Source organism: Eptatretus burgeri, chromosome 7, assembly GCF_056783735.1.
Source record: "Eptatretus burgeri isolate ZD-2024b chromosome 7, Ebu_testis_v1, whole genome shotgun sequence".
Taxonomy (NCBI): Eukaryota; Metazoa; Chordata; class Myxini; order Myxiniformes; family Myxinidae; genus Eptatretus; species Eptatretus burgeri.
In genome coordinates, this window is record NC_140967.1 from 96,413,855 (window position 1) to 96,431,753 (window position 17,899).

The window sequence follows — 17,899 nt, forward strand, 5'->3', positions numbered from 1 at the left end:
AACTTCAAATCACTGCCTGAAGAAGTCACAAACTTCAAATCACTGCCTGAACAAGTCACAAACTTCAAATCACTGCCTGAACAAGTCACAAACTTCAAACCACTGCCTGAACAAGTCACAAACTTCAAGTCACTGCCTGAACAAGTCACAAACTTCAAATCACTGCTGGAACAAGTCGCAAACTTCAAATCACTGCCTGAACTGTTCAAAAACTTCAAATCACTGCCTGAACAAGTCGCAAACTTCAAATCACTGCCTGAACAAGACGCAAACTTCAAATCACTGCCTCAACAAGTCACAAACTTCAAATCACTGCCTGAACAAGACGCAAACTTCAAATCACTGCCTGAACAAGACGCAAACTTCAAATCACTGCCTGAACAAGACGCAAACTTCAAATCACTGCCTCAACAAGTCACAAACTTCAAATCACTGCCTGAACAAGTCACAAACTTCAAACCTCTGCCTGAACAAGTCACAAACTTCAAATCACTGTCTGAACAGGTAAAGACTTCAAATCACTGCCTGAACAGGTAAAACCTTCAAATCACTGCCCAAACAAGTAACAAACTTCAAATCACTGCCTGAACAAGTCAAAAACTTCAAATCACTGCCTGAACTGTTCAAAAACTTCAAATCACTGCCTGAACAAGTCACAAACTTCAAATCACTGCCTGAACAAGTCGCAAACTTCAAATCACTGCCTGAACAAGACGCAAACTTCAAATCACTGCCTGAACAAGTCACAAACTTCAAATCACTGCCTGAACAAGACGCAAACTTCAAATCACTGCCTGAACAAGTCACAAACTTCAAATCACTGCCTGAACAAGACGCAAACTTCAAATCACTGCCTGAACAAGACGCAAACTTCAAATCACTGCCTGAACAAGACGCAAACTTCAAATCACTGCCTGAACAAGATGCAAACTTCAAATGACTTTAAAAGTTGACACATCCAACCTGTCCACCAAGTTTCGTCCAAACCTCAAAATCAATGGGCTTCTCAGTTAAGACAACTCTACAACCTGGTAAAGTTTCATGACGATCGGTTTAGAATTGTGACCTGTTGGCGATAAACACACAGACACAGAATAACAAGACGACGACGTCGCGCAGAGCATGATATAGTACTAGCAAAATCCATAAAACAAATTTGACCTCAAAAATAATGGGTGGGTGAATTCAGTGACCTCATATGCAACTCCTCTTCAAATTTCAAGTCAATCGGATGAAAATTGACAATTTTAGAAATTCGGCCTATGTTGCCCTTTTGGTGGATGTTCACCTTAATAATAATTGGTTGGTTGAATTCACTGACATGAAATATAAATCCTCTTCAATGTTCAAGTCAATCGGACGATAATTGAGGATTTTAGAAATCTCACCAAGGTTGTTGACCTTTGTTGACTTTTTGACCTCAAAAACAATTCCCCTTCTTCCTTTTGACAAGTGCTACCATGTGGTGAAATTTCATGAAGGTCGGTTTAAAATTATGACCTGTCGGCGATAAACAGACAGACAAACAGAGAAGAAGAAGACGCCGTACAGAGAACGATACTTGCAAAATCGAGAAGACAAATTTGACCTCAAAAATAAGTGGCGGTTGAATTCAATGACCAAATATGCAACTCCTCTTCAAATATCAAGTCAATCGGATGAAAACTGACGATTTTAGAAATTCGGCCTCAGTTGTCCTCAAAACTAATTGGCTGGTTGAATTCAGTGACCTGATGTGCAAATCCTCATCAAATTTCAAGTCAATCGGATGAAAACTTACGATTTTAGAAATTCGGCCTTGGTTGTCCTCAAAACTAATTGGCTGGTTAAATTCAGTGACCTGATGTGCAAATCCTCTTCAAATTTCAAATCAATGAGATGAAAATTGAGGATTTTAGAAATACCGCCTTAGTTGTTGACCTTTGGCCGATGTTGACCTCAAAAATAATTAGTAGCTGAATTCAGTGATCTGAAATATAAATGCTCTTCAAATTTCAAGTCAATCGGATGAAAATTGAGGATTTTAGAAATCTCACCTGTGATGTTGACCTTGGGCCTATGTTGACCCTTTGACCTCAAAAACAACAGGCTTCTTCCTTATGACAAAATCTACCATGTGGTGAAATTTCATGAAGATCGGTGTAAAATTGTGACCTGTAGGTGATAAACAGACAGACAGAATAACAAAATGGATTGACCAATATACGGTACTTGAAAAATCTTCGATTTTGCAAGTAACAAACAGAAAGGGGTGAAATTCACTGACACGTCTGTAAACATTTCAACATCCCGGTCCCAGAACAATCATGGAAACACAAGGGAAGTCCGATCCTTGATAATGAACATAGTGTATAATGCTCACGCATGACAAGATGATCCCGTCAAGTGTGGACACTGCAAACGAAGCATTGGTTCCGGATATAGTGCTCAAACACAAAAGGAAAAGTCGGCATTCTTGATCGATGTTTTAGTTCCCAATGACTTTGGACTAAATGCTACAGAAATTAGGAAAATGACCAAATACCAGGATATGGGAAATGAGGTCAAGACAATGAGGAAATTGAAGAAAGCTGAAATTGTACCAGTGATAGTTGGAGTAACAGACATGAGAAAGAAAACCGTCACCGAGTCATTCATTCAAAAATCATTCCGGGGAATATCACTTCAAACGAGCTACAAGTGGAGGCCGTCAGAATTTCAGTGAAGATTCTGAAGAGCCCTTGGAACGAGGCTATGGTAACGAAGTTTCACAGTTTGGTTCATGAATCATGATCATTGACCAAAAAATAGGAGATGGAGATTTTGAGTTCTGGAGGAACTTCCTCCCACCGCCTGAAACCCGCAAATGGAGATAACAACCAACGGGTGAAAATATGACCTCCTTCCACCTTCGGTGACGGGGGTAATAAAGACACATCGACCTCGAACCCCACGTGTTTATAACACTTGATTTTGGATGTTAAAGACCCCTGATGAAAAAAAAAAATAACAATTTAGGCCATTTGTGCCAGTAACCTGGCCAATTCCAAATTCCTGGTCCTACTATACCAGAAGAGGAAATGTGCAGTACTGGATGGTGTTACTGACAGAATTGCCTTCAAGATTCAATGCCAATATGATGTCTCTAATCATCCAACATGTCAAGAGACAGATAATGTATAGAGAAGGGGGACAGTTGGAATGACTATCAACGGCATTTTGAACTCGCATGAAGAGTAGTATCAATTACTCAGCAAGACGACAGTGTTCCATCTAAGATCTTTCTTTAGTTTTTAAATCTCCATGCAAGGCCTTCAACCGCAGCCTTGAGTACTGCGCTCAATCCTGAGCTGGCAGTCCTGCCTCATGTCTTTCTCAGCCTGATGCCTGTAGAAACCAAGGCCTTCAAGATCATTGGAATCTCCCACGAGGAAGCTGAGTCTCTGGGCCTGTCACTTTCACATTGCAGACATGTCGGTGGTCTCTCTGTCTTCTACCACCTCCTTTCTAGTCTTGCATCCTCTGCCCTTTCTGTGCTCTATCCTCCCACCCAAACTCGCCTCCCCCACCACCTCCCACCTCCAAACACACCCCTCACCCTGCACCTCCCATGTTACTGCAGCTTGCACACAATCTGCTAGTAACCCCCTTTTAGTGGAACTTCCAAAATCTACTCACTTCTCACCTCCACTCATTCGTTCGTCTTTTTCCCCAATTATGGAACCAACTTCATCAGTTTCTTTAATCTCCTTCTTCCCTTCAGGGATTCAAGATAGCTGTGCAGCACCATCTTCGGTCACCCCCCATCCACAACCACGATCACTACCCACATTAACCCTCCCCCAAGCCAACCTCTTTCCCCATTTCCAGTTTTTCCTTCCACTCCTGTGATTGAGCATTTACGGCTGTATCCATGTTGTTCACCTTCTGTGTCCTCCCCTTGCCCTCATTCTTCACCACCTCCCATATTTCTGCCAGCCGACCTATACTTTGTCTCTCAATCCTGCTGTTAGTATTCCCCCCCGCCCTTTTTTTTTACTGTTCCTTTCCTTTTGCTATGCCCTGGTCCCTTCTGTTTTCCAGCTCTTCCACAAGCCTCGACGATGTATATACCGGTAAACAAATAATAAAAATCAAGTAATCTATACTACAAGATAGATGTTTGTCTGTCTGTCTGTCACCATTTTTCTCAGATGGCCAAATGGATCTTTGTCAAACTTTCCGATGCCCATCAGTGAGAGAGTGTTATATATAGTAGGTGTAGGGAAGCGTTTTAGGCCTCCCTTCAAAATGCGAATGGGATCAGAACAGCACCGGGCAATGCCGGGTACCCCTTGCTAGTTTGCTATAAATGCCTCAAAATGACCAAATTGCTAAATTGGCTGAGTCCCAAACTACATAGTATACAAAGGGTAACTTATATTCCCATTAATGCACCAGCTCACTGTGGGATTGATAGATACAAATGTCCATTTAAATCACGGACAGATGCACTGTTTGCTTTTAACACCGACAGCCAAAGATGAACGATCGAACTGCATATAAAAAGCATCTCCTTACAGTGCCAAGTCGCTGCTGCATGTGTACAGTCACAACGGCCAAAAGCTCTTGGCAAAACTTCATGAAGCAAAAACGCTATCTTCCTCCTCTATCTCCATTTCATTTCACTCCCCCCCCCTCCCCAACAATTTACACCTCCCCAATATTTCCCAACTCCCCATCTCCCATGTCCTCCTCCTTCCCTTGTGTTCATCCTTTTCACAACATTTCCCACCAGGCACTCTGCCAGGTGACAGACGGCAGAACTGCCATCAGCTTGCATTGGCTATCTGCCAGCTTGTAACCCCCTCCTTCACAGATAAGCAGCAAATATTGCATGTTTAGCACTAACTGGTATTGTGAATGACCTTTGAAAAAAGGGGCACAAGATGAGCTACACATTAGGTAGCTGGGACGAAGGGTGCAAATGAGTGAAGAACAGCAAAGATGGGAGGAAAGAGATTGTTGGGGGGACGTATGACAGAAAAGGAAAAGGAAGTCCGAAAAAGAGGAAAACAAGAGGAAAGGATGGAAAGAATGATTTATAAACAAAGGAGAAAGGATCGAGGGGGTAGTGTCAAGAATCCCACAATTGATGGTCCATAATAGGGATGAAAACTATGGGTTGATGTGAAACAAAAGGAAATTATTTGAGGTCTGAATACCTGGTGTTGCAAATATCAAAAAATACATCAAATATCTGAAGTTGGTTGTTCATCGAATTTGAGGATGCACAACTTTGGGTATACGGTATGTATGTCGTGTCTTCAGAAAGTATTCACACCTCTCGACTTTTGTCACATTTTGTTGTGTAACAGCCTGAGTTTAAAATTGACTAAATTTAAACTTTTTTTTGTCAGCGATCTAAACAAAATACCACATCATGACAAAGTGAAAACATGTTTTTAGAATTTTGTACAATTTTTTTGAAAATGAAAAGCAGAAATGGCTTGTGTCAATAGGTATTCAACCCCTTTGCTATGACATCCAATTTCCTTTGATCATCCTTGAGATGTCTCTTCAACTTGATTGGAGTCCACCCGTGGCCATTTCAATTGATTGGACACGATTTAGAAAGAAACACACCTTTCTATATAAGGTCCCACAGTTGACAGTGTATGTCAGAGCAGAAACTCTACCGTGAAGTCCAAGGAACAATCCGTAGAATTTACGTTCCGATAGATGGAATTGTGAGGAGGTTTAGATGTGGGGAAGGGCATAAAACAATTTCTGGAGTGATGAAAGTTCCCAAGAGCATAGTGAGCTCCATCTTTAGGAAATGGAAGTAATATGGAACTACCCAGACTCTTCCTAGAGCTGGCCGTCCAACCAAACTGAGCAACTGGGGAAGAAGGTCCTTGGTTAGGGAGGTGACCACGAACTCAATGACCACACTGACAGAACTATAAATTTCCTTGGCTGAGATGAGAGAACCTGCCGGAAGGACAACAATCTCTGCAGCACTTCACAAATCTAAGCTTTATGGGAGAGTGACCAGACGGAAGCCACTCCTGAGAAAAAGACACATGACAGCACACCTGGAGTTGGCAAAAAGGTACGTGAAAGACTGAGAGCATGAGGCAAAATATTCTGTGATCTGATGAGACAAAACTTGAACTCTTTGGACCGAATGCAAAGCACTACATCTGGCGGAAACCAAGCATATCACATCATCCATCTAACACCATCCCGACCATGAAGCATGGTGATGGCAGCATCATACTATGGGGATGATTTTCAGTATCAGGGACTGGAAGACATTTAAGGACAGAGGGAACAACGAATGGAGCTAAATACAAGCAAATCCTTGAGGAGAACCTGCTTCAGAGTGCGAAAGAAGTTAGACCGCGGTAAAGATTTACGTTCCAACAGGACAATGACCCCAAGCATACAGCCAAAGCAATGCTGGAACGGCTTCAGAACAAGAACGTGAAGGTTCTTGAGTGACCCAGCCAAAGCCCAGACTTGAATACCATTGAGAATCTGTGGAGACTTGAAGAATTTTGTTCACCGACACTCCCTGTCCAACTTGACAGAGCTTGAGCAAATCTGCAAGGAAGAATTGGAGAAAATCCCCAAATCCAGATGTGTAAAGCTGATACGGACATACCCAAGAAGACTCGAAGCTGTAATCACTGCCAAAGGCGCTTCTACAAAGTATTGACTCATGGGGTTGAATACTTATTGACGCCAGACATTTCAGTTTTTCATTTATAATTAATTTGTTGTTTTTTAAAAAAAATTCTCAAAACATGTTTTCACTTTGGGGTATTTTGTGTAGATCGGTGGCAAAAAAAAAATTAAATTTAATCAATTTCAAATTCAGGCTGAAATACAACAAAATGTAACAAAAGTCAAGGGGGTGTGAATACTTTCTAAAGGAACTATACATGTATGTATGTATATATATATATATATATATATATATATATATATATATATATATATATATATATATATAGATATATATATATATGTCGGTACATATATATGTACGTATGTATGTACTCTCCATTGACTATAGAGTCCCCTTTTTGAATGGCAGGTCCTTCCACACAGTGGTCAAATGAGACTATATGGCTGATCTTGAGTTGGAATTTGTTTTCTGTACGTCTCTTCTCTTCCATATGTTGTTGTCTGTCTAACTCAAATATTTCCACAACACCTATGAAAATAGTCAAATTTTTCTGTCTACTGCCTGTTGCTTCCTCATTCGTCATTGATAATCTTGCACAGACCGAAGTTCTTCTTGATGTTCTATTCGTACCTTGTTTTCCCACCATCTACCTCTTTGGACATTGTGAACTCGCCATTGAGGAACTTCTTAACGGAGTCCGTCTTCTCCGCTATAAATATTATGGCCGGACCAACCGCATCGTTTTTGCATTAAGCATGGCTTCAATGCTCGATAGTTCAACCATTCGGAGACAGCACTGTTTGTGATTTTTGTCGTTCCACCTGATGTTCATGATGGAATGAAGAGGTTTGCTCATATCACTCTCAAGTTCTTTCGACTGCCTTTGATAGCACGTCCATGTTTCACTTCCGTACGACAGCGAGCACAGTACGACTGCCTTGTATCCCACCAGTTCGGTTTGCAGTCGGGTGCCCTAATTATTCCATATGCAACCTCGAGTCTTTCCAAATGTGCCGTTAGCTTTCTTGATTCTGGTTTTGATTTCTTGATCAATAACTGTGGTGTTAAAAACCACTCCCAAGATATGGGAATTCAGTTACAACACTTAGCTTGGCACCTTTAATGTTAATAGTTGGACCATACTTGTCTGCTGGTTTTGAAAGACTGCTTGTCATAAGTTGCAAGTCATCTTCAGTGTGTGCAACAAGTGCACAGTTGTCAGCAAACAGTAGCTTTTTTTCATCGACAACTTCCTCGACTTTTGTACTCGCTTTAAGTCAACTGAGGTTAAATCATTTTCCAGTTGTTTTGAACTGGATATTGACTTCTAGAGGGTACATTTTTGTGGCTTCTGCCAGTATGACAGCTAACAAAGGTGTGATCAAGCACAGAGCAAGTACAGAGCCTTGCGAACACCATTTGAGATGTTCAATATATCAAAGAACACTCCATCACTGAGTTGACAGATGTTGCCCAATTTGAATGGGCAACCCTAATTGGATTGGAGTCTTGTCCATTGACCACATGAAGAATATATGATTGTCCATATTCTACTCCGGACATTTTTCTTGAAGGTGTCTTATTGTTTGTTTGTTTTTAACGTCAATCGTACTTTGATCAGCTCTGAATCAGCATTTGAATTCTGGTAGTAACTTCTCAGCAATGCATAAGAATCTGTTCAACAGGATGTGGTAGAGAATCCTTCTTTGTTTTTCTTTACAGGAGCGAGGATCATGGAAGAGCAAGGTAGATCTGACAACGAGACAGACATCAAGGTATTGAACGAAAAAGAAAAGAGAGGAAGGAGGAGAAGTACTGAGACGAGTAAGTAAGAGGGTTGGGTTATGAAAAGTTAATGCGGTAATAAAGATCATGTGTCAAAAGAGGGGATGGCAAGAGAAGCAACGATAGTTGCTACGATCACTCATCATACTAAAATATGAAATTTGGGGTCTGTTTGTTTGTATGACCATGATACATTCGGTCGTTACTTATCTAATGTCAACCAAACTTGACAAGACAGCTGAGGGTCTCACAATGGAGGTTGCAGTGACTTCATTTGCCTTGGCGGGGAGAAATCCGTCGTAAGGTGTATCGATAGCAAATCGTGGTGTTTTTACAAGGCCGTGTCTTATAAAAAATAACAAGAGTGAGAATTGCTTTGCAATAATACATGTCCCCTACCGGATCGAATGAATGTTTGGAAGATAAAAATTTGTTTACGTTTAACGTACGCTCGAGCCAATACCGGACACAAAATGAAGAATAAGAAACCCTCTAACCACGTTTGGATTGATTTGGCAAAACAAAAGGAAAAGCAATTTTCATTGACTGATATATTTTGTAGATTGGAAACCAATAAAGACAACTAGGATAACAAACCTGGAGATAAATATTAGCTTGCTTTAATGCACGCTCGAGCCGATACCGGAATCAAAATGAAGAAGAAGAAACTAACCCACCATGTTTCGTTCGTTTCTCGGCTTTGCCTATTTCATATTAAAAATAACCCGATGTGCATACATGAAGTTAAAACATGCGGACAGCTTATGTGCGTATAAAATACATCATGGTTACATACCTGGTATCATTCCAATTGCAATGGGCCATGGACTAACACTCAGGCCGATCTGTGCTGCTCCATGCAATGGTGGCACATAATTGTATGAGGGTGGAGTCAGGGAAGCCGAACACTGACCCATGTATATGATATTTTCTAAGTTTAAAAATGGCACAACTGTGAAAAACTGATGAAACATCCTGATGGTATTAATTCAATGGCCGAGCGGGATTTTAACTCAGGATCCAAGCCCACCACCCTCACCATTAAGCCAACACCAGGCATAAACTAGTTGAATGAGTGATTTTTTGTATAAATATAAAAACGGCACAATAAGCCATTTATAAACATGTATAAATAGCTTATTGTAGCGTTTCATGGGGCACCCTTACCAGAAATAATCAATATTATAAACCACAAATGCAAATGATTACCTTGTAAAATAGTCGCTGCTGTTGTTTAACACTAAACTGAAAAGGAGGAAATCAGACATTCTTGAAGCATTATATCATGTCCCCCACAGACGAACGGACCCGAGCTTAGATCTACTGTAATGTACATACCCCCAGAGAGGATAATAACATGACGACATCCCAATGGGAGTGCATGTGCTCGTACTTTTACATCTGCAGATCATATCAATGTCTGCATCTTTCTGATCCTGTGGCACAAATTCCTCTTCCCCGTTAGTGAGGAATAACAGGTGTACTATCATCCCATCTCTAGTACACGACTGTTGATACTCCAGACAATCATGGGGCTTTGTTCTTGTTTTTACCATGTCAACTGATTTGTTTACCCCATCTATGGTGATGCGCCGCTACACGATCCTGAAATTCGTTTTGGTCTCGGAGTGTCGAGAGCTTCCTCGTTTGTCGTGGAGGATCTACCGAGATGTTTTTAGAAGTGTTCCTACCATTATTAAAGAATATAATTTCTGTCTGTAAGATACTTGGTTTCACTTTGGCCTCTCAGTGACACAGACCCTTGATAGTGGTCTCTAGACCTGTATGAGACAGTGATAAAAGTTTTTGAAGTCCCTTTGCTCTCACACAATTGAATTGCCTCTGCTCTTTGACTCCATGAAACAGTTTGCATTTTACATAGTTTCAGCCTGCATCTTCTTTCATATGAAACTTTTTTTTCATGCAGTTGCTCTTAAATTTCAGAATCATCGTTTGTCAACCCTACTTTAATGTTTCCTATTTTAATATGACACAAATATTTCAAAATATCTGCCAATCAACCTGTGCAGCATGAGAACACTGCTCGAAGAGCACCATTGTTGTTATTTTATACAGATGAGATGTTTTTGGTGAGTATGTGTTTGATTTCTGCCTTGTGCTACCGTCTTGCATTGTTAGAGATAATTCGGCCCTGATCTTTGTGGTTACACTAGCAGTCTGGTCCATGCATGCCTCTTCTGATTTAGACATCTTTTATGGCCCGACAGTTAAGGAGGTGTGAATGTTTCGAGCGTGAATGCATCCTTCTCTTTTGTCATCGTCAGGCTGTGCTGTAGGTACTTGATGAGTCAGAGAAGACCAGTAATTGTTTTTCAAACAGAGACCCTCTCCCTCTCCCATCATTCCCCCCCCCTCTTTTCTTAGCACTCCTTTCCATGTGGTGTAGTCGTGTTTTCCAGATGGTAGCCGACAGTCATTCTCATGTACAATTCTTGTGATGAGGTCAAATAAGATAATGCACCTGGCTGCAGAAAAAGTTGATGCAAGTCCCTGTTTTGATGTGATTTCATTTCCTCTGTGTTGCTCATTGTGGATGCAAATTTGCACGTATCAAAAGTGCACTTTCGGTAATGGTAGTATTAATGTCAAAAGGGGTGCCAGGACGACCTAACACACACTCACGTATAAGCTGTCCAGCCTGGGTTTGAAGCCTGACCCAGGTATAAACTGTCAACCCAGTGTTTCACAGGCAGGGTGATTCATCAACGTGTCCCTGGGATAGATGTTAAACTGAGCGTCCAGGCTGCTATCATTAGTTGGTGGTCATTAAAGATCCCACGGCATCCTTTGCGAAGAGTAGGCAAGCTTCCGCCGGCACCCTAACCAAATTACAAATCACAGCTCTAACCTACAGAGGGGCAATGCATCAACGGCACAGCCGCACACTCAGCCAGTTATGTTATCCCACAGGCTTGTGATGCAAACAAACGAAGAAGAGGCAGAAGAAGTACCAAAAGATGCTCATTCGTTCCTTTTGATAGGTGTTCAGGTGTCTCACAAGATCTTATATTTACCCTCAGGCAGAGGAAAGGGTAGTGCATTTTCGTTTGTTTGTCTGTCTGTCTGTCCACACAAAATGTGCTAACGTAGGCTACAAACACCACCTGGTGGTAACCAGTATTACACGTTATCCTTCTTCAACCTAGTACATCTATAAAGTATGTACAATATGAAAGTGAGTACGTCGATAAAGTACGTACTGTAAAACCACACAAAACAAGTCCTGATGAGGGTCTGTAATCTGATTGCTCTTTGCAGTTTCATATGGAGAACCTAACACAAGCAAGTCTTGGGTCAGTTTCAGGTTTTCCAATTGAGTAGGTGTATCCAGCCCCCCTTTTTGGTCAACTGCCATTTTGTCTGCAGTCTGGTTTCATTCAGCACCGTGATGCCAATGTTGTAACGAGCCACTGGTGCTGTTTACCTTTCAAGACAAATCGGGTTGTTTGAGTCTTGTAGAGTTCGACAAAAAGACAAATTTCTACAAAGAGTTGCAACAACAGGCCGGCTGAAACAAGCGAGTGATGAGTCATTTGAGAGATGCAAAGGAACAAGCCATCTCCCACCAGGTACAGCACAGATGGTTATTGGATTGCAGAGGTAGTACATGGTGTGCAGATCTCAAAATTGGGCATCAACATGTTTTGGAGGGAACAACGTTGCCTGGTGTTAACTTAGAGGTAAGGGTGGCTTGTTTGGGATCCTAGGGTCGTGAATTTGAGCCCCGTCGGCACTGAATTAACACCAGGTGGGGTCTACTCAGCCTGTCATCCTTCCGAGGTCGGCAAAATGAGCAAGTGTACTGTTATAGGGGCACTGCATCAGCGGCATGGCCGCGTCCCGAACCAATGATGAAACGAACCAGCAGCCTTAAGGCCACATACGAGAGTATGAGTGTGCGGATGGGAATGAAAAAAGGCCACATTCACGTAAATTGAAAAGTGAAACTAAAATGGCCTCAGCTTCCTTCGAAATGTGACCATCCCGACAACACAAAACTTACTGTATGCCAAGAAATTGAGGAATGCAATAACGACAACCTGACGAAAAGAAACACTTTGGCAAATGAGAACATTTGTTCATTTCTTCAGGTTCCAGTTTTTTTTGTGTACAGTACTGTATATGGTTTTTCTGGTCCAAGAGACTTGCTTCCAAAGCTAAGGATACCTTTCTGGATTACCTCGTGAAACTGTTGTTGATCTATACCTGCACCGTCAAACATGTTGTGGCTACATTAATCCCACACCTCATTGTGCACGTGTGTCTCGAGCATGTGTACTAATCCAGCACGTGTTGCATGTGTGTCAACACGTGCTGAGAACACTCCATCCGTCATGTACCTGGTTCCGAAACGTGCTCTGGGCTTTTGTCTGATGATCAATCAATCGATTAACCAATCACATGGTTGTGAACTTCTCCCCGCTCCACCTCTTTTTCTCCTCACCCACATCCCTCGCCCTCACCCATGTTCCTCCACCTACCACCTGTACGACTCTTTACCTTGTTTGTATTCCTTTACCCTTGAATGCCCCCAGCTCTCATTCCTCCCCCTTCTCCAACAGTATGGGCCCCCAACATTTGAGGACTTTGTTCAGAACACTACATTGCTGTTAGGTTGCTGTTACTGCTGCTCAAAACATTATGTGCTTGATCGAAATATCCTTTTCACAGAATGTTCCTGACACCGCTGTGCATCCCATCTTGGATGTCCTCTCTTCTACTCTGATAGGTCTGTTCACACAATGGTGGCAGTTTGGTGGTGTCACTGTTTACATCAAGGACTCCATCCACCAAAGCCCTCGCTCTGCACTAGCACCTCCCTGGAATACCTCCAGCTTCACTTTGCTCACAACCACCTAATGTTCATGTATGCGGTGTGTCGTTCATCTAACGATGACGATTCAATATACACCTCTCTTTCTGCTCACGTGGACTGATCCCAACCCGCTATTCTTCATCAATAGCGATTTGAAATATCACTGTGCCAGTTGTTTGGGAGTCAACTCTGCAAGAAGCTGCCATGGTATTGCTGCGAAGGAGTCGCGTGAGGGTGGAGATACAACCCAAACCGTGACCTTCCCAAACCCATACACAGTATCTCTGCAAATGTTATGTCCTCCCTCGAGACCTGCTAATGACAAAAACTTTTCTTCCAACCTCTCCTGTTCCTCACCTGCCCCACTTGGCTTCCACAACCATATTCTTGTAAAAGCCCAAATCTCTCCAGGTTAGACATAAGGTTAGACAAAGTGCCCCGAGTACTGCATAACTCTGGAAATTTTCACATGGAACAGCAGGGACTCCACCGAAGGGGGGTGGGGAGGTGCAGCAGTGTTGTTTTTATTAAAAGAGTCTTATTCATTGATCTTTTACATAAAATACATACAGGAGAAGGACATTAGTCTACATCCTTGCATTTTTACATGAATTACAACTTGGACATTTAGTATGTGATGGACAAATGTGTGCTTCATGTGATTTGACCCTGAGCTCCCAACATCATGAGATAAGCCAGGGATTCAGATAAGAACACTATCAGGCCAACCGAGAATCACATTGTATGAGAGAAAACAGGATTATTGCTTTCACAAAATGCTGCTTTCTCTCGTAAACAGGTTTATCCCATCTTGTCTGCAGCTATGCTATCTATTCTCTTAGCCTTGGAACAAAAAGTCTTCTGGCAAATCAGTTGCTATCAGGCAGCTTGCTTTCTCAACTTTGAAAATGAACCCAACCAAGGGCACCTGCGGGTCGTGTCGCAAGGCATGCAGCTTGCGTGTGTGTGTGTTCCTCAGGCAAGCCAGAAAACAACATCATCAGACCAATGTTAAGGCTGAACTCTCAAACCTGTCTCTATACTCGAAGACAATGTGGCACCTTGTTAAGTCTGTTTCCCTTCCATCCCCTCCATCACCACAAATGGCTTCCCTGCAGCCAAGACTTCTCATGGCATGGGAAAATGTCCGAATTAAATGGTCGCCTCCAAAAGCTTGTGTTCCCAACCCATCCATCTGTGTCCACCTTACCCCGACCTCCAACTCCCACAGCTTCCTGGACACCGAGAGGTTTTTTTTTAACCTGAGATGATCGAGAACATTTACCCAAGAAGGTTTTGGATTCCATTGCAGTCATTCAACTTTGGATCTGCTGCTGCTTTTGGAGATGATATGGACAGAGGCCCCGAATCTTAAACAAGAGGTCAGGGCTATGTTCTCTGCACATATCAAAGGCATTCAATGCACATATCAAAGGCATTCAACACTGTGTGGCACTCTGCTCTGTTCACCGAGCTTTCAAGCTGTGACATTGAAAGCACCCTTCAATCCTGGCGTGCCAACTTCCTCCGTGCACCCAACAAGCACACAGTAGAGCTTGCAATGGGATGCGTTCATCTCTTGCCCAGTACAGGATAGACTTACCAGGCCAACATCTTCAGCTCAGTTTTGTTCCTCGTACATATCAACAATCTCTTTGATGCCTAGAAACCCCTCTTTTCCACTTTTCATACAATTTCATACATACCATGTGGTATCCCATTCAATGACAGATGGGCAGCAGCTGCTCCCTCATGTCGAGATCTGGAATGGATCAGGTGCTGATCTGGCACATGGAACATGTCATTCAATTCATGCATGTCTCACATTCTAATTTTTTTTCTCTCTGGTAGGACGGATCGTCCAATTAAGTCACCTATCTACTTCCTTGATCAGGGACTGGAAGATATTCAGTCCTTTGAGATTCTGGGCCTCAAAATCAGCCATGACATTTCTTGGAGAGAACATAATTCAAAGCTGGCCTCCAAAGTTAGCTGTCAGATAAGGTATCCTTCATCATGCCAAATCTTTATTTTGACAAATCTAGGCTTCTTATTGCATACAAGGCTTTTGTCCATCGATCAATGGAATATTGCTCTCTCGTATGGGCTTGGCAACCCCTGCTTCAGGCCTCTTATTATCATCTCATCAAAGTTCTCATCATCGGCATCTTCCAGAAAAAATAAGCCGTAAGTTGGCCTCCATTTTCTGATCTTCGTCCAACTATTCTTTCATCCCCGCAACCGTCCACGGACCCACAAGAATGCACATCCTCTTCCAGAAATCCCTTCCTTGTGAGATTCCCAAAATCCATGATGATTACTCACCTCCACTCCTTTGTTCCTCTTGTCTGCCACCTGTGGAACTGCCTCCCTGAGTCAGCACAATGCTACATTCGGGTCCCATCTTGAAGATTGCACTACACTACTATCTCGTGTCATCTTCCATTCCTAGCTGTTATCCTTAACTATTAAACCTCCCATACTTGGCAGGCTTTGGATCCGAGGATCCCGAATTCAAATCCTGTTCGGCCGTTGAATACCAGGTGGGATTGACTCAACCTGTCATCTTTCCAAGGTCAGAAAAATGAGTACCAGCTTGCTGGGATGATCGAGCCATTCGAGTATCCTGCTTCGGAGTGGCGACCCATCCAGGATTGTGCCCAATAACCCAGGAGACTGCTTCGGCAGCACCGACCCTCTGTTCAGAGTATGGTCCCTATGGAGGGATGTTCTCCCATACTCACCCATTTACCTGTATGTTACAATCTTTATTTATTTCCTCTTTTCCCATTTGCTTGTTTGTGTCCGGTTACTTTTTCCTCAGAACCAATGGTCTGTCTGCTGCCCTTCTATCATCTGTTACCTTGTTCTTTCACAAGCCAACATTTTGTATGCAACAAAGCAAAATGCAAAAAATAAAAACCTTGAAAAGTGACAATTTGCTGTTTCTGTAATGCTATCTTCCGAAAATGTGATTTCATGTATGCTTTCCATTGCCTAAACCTACATTGTTACCACCACCAACGAAGGTGGACGGAGATTGTGCTTTCACCCGTTTGTTGTTTGTCTGTCTATTTGTGAGCAGGATGTAACAAAAAGTTATGGACGGGTTCGGACGAAACTTGATGGGCAGATTTGGTGGATGACAAGGACCAATTGATTAGATTATGTTGAAGATCCGGATCAGAGATTTTTTTTAAAAGTGATTCTTCACCATTGAGTTGAGATCGGGCCAAAACGATATATAGCACAATATCTCTAAACGTTGTGGATAAGTTATGACAAAACTTGGTGGATGAGTTGTATATGTGGACAAGAACAAGCCGATTAAATTTCAGGTCAGGTTGAATCCAGATCCGGCCTTTCAGTGGGATACAAAATGTGAACTGTTCAGCCTGGCGGAGGCATGCGCTACACCGAGTACCGTTTTTAGTTCCCTCGAGAAATACACCAAATTAATAATCTCAACAATGGACATTTTTTATTTATTTTAATTTTATGTTGAAGGCTACAAGCATGGACTGAATAGTCCTCATCGAGGCCAAGCCTGAAAATAAAGGAACTGCATGAATAGAAAAGTAAGAAAAGAGAGAATAGAGTATGAATTTTTGAGAAAGTAAAAAAAAAATCTGCTTTTTTAATTAAACAAAGTGAGGTTGAAATTGAAATTAAAAGAGAACACGTACTTTATTTTCCTGTTAAAACCCCAAAATACCAGGTGTTACAATTGTTGTCCTGCACCAGGCTGCTCAAGGCTCGGATAAGCGCGATCCTGTGGATAAATGACTTATCTGGCACATAAAATTTCCAAAGTTTTCCATACAGGTTGGCCTGAAAGTTCCTACTATGGTAAAGTCATTCAAAATACTTTCAAAATAGTACTGCTTCCTCACTCGATGATGAATGGTCGGTTAGTTAACCGTCCGATAAGAATTTTAACCACAGAATAGCTTTTATCCAGCGGTTAAATTATCCGAATTTTGTGCATCCGGAGCCTGATTACATTTAATTATAATGAAACCAAAATGTTTCGACGCTTATAGAAATGTCTCATACCTGTCTCAGCAATTTCACCATGGGCATATTGTTTATGAATATCTATTCTGTTCTGTTATTGCGTATGGCAGCTTGGCTGCCGGGGTATCTATCATTTCTCAGAAGAGCAGCTGTGCCGCTGATGCTGTGCCGCTCTACCAGTACACTGGTACTCATTTTGCTGATCTCGGAAGGATGACGGGCTGAGTTAACCCCACCTGGTGTTAATTCAGCAGCCAACAGGGCTCAAACTCAGGACCCTACTCGAACCACCCTAACCTAACAACCTAAGCCAGCCACCCTAACCACTAAGCCAACAAGAGGCTTTATGAATATCTATTGATACCAGATGAGCTCATTGTGACCAGGAACAACAACAAAAAGGTATCTTAAAGCAACCATGACACAACTTGTTGATATTCTGAGCTAGAGTTGAATTTTATGTGACTATCAAAACAAGACCAGAATATCTCGCATGATATTATACGTTTCACAATTCCTTTTATTGCCACATATATCAAAGCAATGATTAATTATTATCAAAAAACATTATAAAACTAGAGGGGGAGCACTTGGTAGAGTGCAAA

The 17,899-nt window shown here is 42.0% G+C and overlaps 1 protein-coding gene across 5 annotated transcripts in view; it reads right to left on the reverse strand.

Annotated features, from left to right (window-relative positions):
* Window positions 1-17,899, reverse strand: part of LOC147023849 (RAC-alpha serine/threonine-protein kinase-like) — a 176,522-nt gene that overhangs the window by 102,111 nt on the left and 56,512 nt on the right. The window contains exon 2 of one of the 5 annotated variants that reach the window (XM_085889712.1): window positions 2,037-2,154. The exons of the other annotated variants lie outside the window; for them this stretch is intronic. The gene's annotated coding sequence lies outside the window, so the exon portion shown is untranslated. The remainder of the gene's footprint in view (window positions 1-2,036; window positions 2,155-17,899) is intronic. 5 annotated transcript variants of the gene reach the window in all.